We start from the raw sequence: 3,796 nt of genomic DNA, 5'->3' as shown, positions 1-3,796 counted from the left end.
GGCCTAATAGAATTTAATCTAGTCTCCCTTTTTCAAATATGCTCACCTCCTATTCACCCCTATGCCTCCATCATTTATTATAAACTTGACACATGTATTATCTTCTTTCCATCTCAGATTCTGCCATTATTCTCAATTATATCAATACCCATGTAAATAAAACATCTAATACACTGGTGTATTTATTCTTGAGTTCCTCATCACCAGCAACTTTACTTTTTCTCCACTTCAGTTATCCACTCCATGATCACACTCTTAATCTTATTACCAGTACTTAGAAAAATCAAATTTATTATCCAGAATTTTGAAATATAAAAGTAAACTTTGCCAATAACCTTCTTTTCTTTTCTCTAGATTAATTGAGGAGACCTAACTCCCTCTTCGTAGGACAATCTTTTAAATTGTGCTTTTAATTTTCTTTTCAACCACTTTCTCAAGGAACTAGCTCTACTGTTTCCTTCTCTCTTGTATCTTCATTTGTGACCCTCTAATGGTCTCTTCCTGTTGGTATATAACATATTAAGGTTTTCTCTTATGCATAGTGCTGTTTCATGTGGGTTTATATGATCTGAATGTCCCCCAAAATGTATGTGTTAAAATTTAATCAGCAATGTCACAGTATTAAGAGATGGAAACTTTAGGAGGTGATCATGTCATGAGGGCTCTGCTTTGGCAAGTAGAACTAAAGACCTTATAAAAAAGCTTAAGGAGGCAATGTTGAATCTTCCATGCAAGAACACATCTTTCTACCCATCCAGAGGACTCAACAACAGGCTGAGTTTAGAAATGGAAATCTGCCCTTCACCAAACACCAAACCTATATTTTGGACTGTCAAGTCTCCCAAGTTGTTATCAATGCATTTATATTGTTTATAAATTACCAAGCATATTGTATTTTGTTATAACATCACAAGAGGATGTGGGTTATGCTGAGATATAACATTTTTGGTGTGCTATATAGATCTCACACTCCTCATGAGGAAATGATGATATCCTCTTTTATGTCAAAAAAGTTGTGAGCAAATTACAAGAGCATGCAGGAGCTTTCATTCTAAAGATTAGATAACAGGAAGCATTATTTCTTTGCTTTTTTGTTGTTGTTGTTGTTGAGACAGAGTCCCATCCTATGCCCCTGAGCAGAGTGCAGTGGCATCATAGCTCACTGCAAACTCAGACTTGGGCTGTGGGTATTCCGCTGCTTCAGCCTCCAGAAGCTGCTGGGATTACAGATGCTCGCTATGGTGCCTGGCTAGGTTTTTCATTTTCTTAGGAGTTGGAGTTTCACTCTTGCTCAGGCAAGTCTCAAACTTCTTAGCTCAAGCAATTACCCCTCCCAAGCCTCCCACAGTGCTGGGATTACAAACAAGATAAAGGGGGGCATTAAATACAAGAAATAATCATGCCAAATTAGTCGATGGTCATGCATATATCCGTCTTGAATTTAAGATGTAATCTATTGGCAATTATCCGTTAAGTGGGCTAAATGAAAATTTATACTCAATGGTTCTTTATAGGTAATGATGGAAAGGGAATTTAAAATATGGATTATTAAGACAATAAAGGGACCGGATGAGAACATGGAAAGACAGAACCAAAAGTTGGGCAAGAGATGTGTAGAATAAAGAAAGGGTATAGTAGAGCTTAAGGAACTGAAGGAGACAATCAAAGATTGTAAAGATGCAATATAAAGTATCAAAAATAGATTCGACTATGGTGGCACCTGTGGCTCAAAAGAGTAGGGCACTGACCCCATATGCCATAGGTGGTGGGTTCAAACCCAGCCCTGGCCAAAAACTGCAAAAAAAAAAAAAAAAAGATTAGACCATGGAGAAGAAAGAACACTGGAGCTAGAGGATAAAGTTTCAAGTTAACTCACGTAGTTACAGAGGCAGAAAATAAAAGAGAGAAAGCAGAACAGGCACTTAGAGAACTATGAGACTCCATGAAGCAATCAAACTTACGAGTAATAGGAATCCCTGAAGGGGAAGAAGATGGTCCCAAAGGTATGGAAGCCCTATTGGAGACTATCATAAATGAAAACATCCCAAGTTTTACTAAAGATCCTGACACACTCATTTCAGACAGACATCAAAACCTGGGTCATCTCAACTCTAACAGAACCTCTCCAAGATACATTATAATGAACCTGTCCAAAGTCAAGACAAAGGAGAAAATTCTGCAAGCAGATAGGAGTAAACACCAACTGACCTACAAGGGCAGAACCATGAGGATAATAGCAGACTTCTCAACCAAAACTTTCCAAACCAGAAAAGCATGGTCATCCACCTTCAGTACACTTAAACAAAACAGTTTTCAGCCTAGAATTCTGTATCCTGTCAAACTAAGCTTCAAAATTGGTGGAGAAATAAAAAAAATTGTGGATATACCAGCACTAAGGAAATTCACCACAATAAGACCAGCTCTATAGGAAATACTTAGATCTATTCTCAACACTGAATACCACAATGGATCATCACCAAAGCAAACACCAATCACCAAAACTTAGTTTCTACAATGATGCAAAGGCTAAAACTACACAACAGATTTTCTCATAATAAGATGAATAAAATTTTACCACACTTACCAATTATCTCAATCAATGTCAATGGATTGAATTCCCCACTGAAGAAGCATAGACTGGATAATTGGGAAAAAAAAACCCAAGTCATCCATACTCTGTCTACAGGAGACACACTTAGGCTTGAAGGACAAATAAGATTCAGGGTCAAGGGATGGAAAACAGTATTTTAAGCAAATGGGAATCAGAAGAAAGGAGGAATTGCAAACTTATTCTCAGATAAAAGTTGATTTAGAGCAACTAAAGTCAAAAAAGACAAAGATGGGCACTTCTTACTGGTCAAAGGAACCATACAACAAGAAAACATTTCAATCTTAAATGCTTATGCACCTAACTGAAATGCTCCCAGATTTCCAAAACAGATCTTGAGGGGTCTAAACATTATGTTAGGCTATAACACCATAATAGCAAGGGACTTTAACACCCCTCTAATAGAAATGGACAGATTCTCTAAACAGAAACTAAACAAAGATACAAAGGACTTAAATGTGATCCTAGAACAAAGGAGATTAATAGACATTTATAGAACATACCATCCCAAAGCAAATGGATATACATTTTTCTCATCAGCCCATGGCACATACTCCAAAATATATCACATCATAGGATACAAATTAAACCACAGCAAAATTAAAGGAATAGAAATTATAACTTTTCTCCACTGAGACTACAAGGCTACAAAGGTGGAACTTAAATGCAACAAAAATGTTCATTGCCCCACAAAGGCATGGAAACTAAATAATCTTATGCTGGATGCTTGAGGACATAGTTAAATTCCTCAAAAATAACAGTGAAGACACAAGATACCAAAACCTGTGGGATACAACTAAAACAGTCCTGAGAGAAAAATTTATTTCATTAGATGCCTACATATGAAAAACTGAATGAGAGAGCAGCAACAATCTCAAAAACCATCATCTTATGAAATTGGAAAAAGAAGAACAATCTAATTCTAAACCCAGCAGAAGAAAAGAGATAACCAAAATTAAATCAGAAATCAATAAAATTGAAAATGAAAAAATCATTCATAAAATTAACAAAACAAAAAGTTGGTTCTATGGGGAGGAGGTGGAGAAGGAGAGGGGAGAAGGGCGACTGGGTGGTGGGAGGAAGACCGGAAAAATCACCTATATATCTGTCTAACAAGGGTACAAGTGAACTTTTCTAGAACTAGAATATAAATGTTTTGACACAATGACTAAGCAAATGACATGAAAT

This window comes from Otolemur garnettii, unplaced genomic scaffold (genome assembly GCF_000181295.1).
Source record: "Otolemur garnettii isolate 467f Iridium unplaced genomic scaffold, OtoGar3 scaffold00175, whole genome shotgun sequence".
NCBI classification, from domain to species: Eukaryota; Metazoa; Chordata; class Mammalia; order Primates; family Galagidae; genus Otolemur; species Otolemur garnettii.
Note: the sequence above shows the minus strand (reverse complement) of the source record.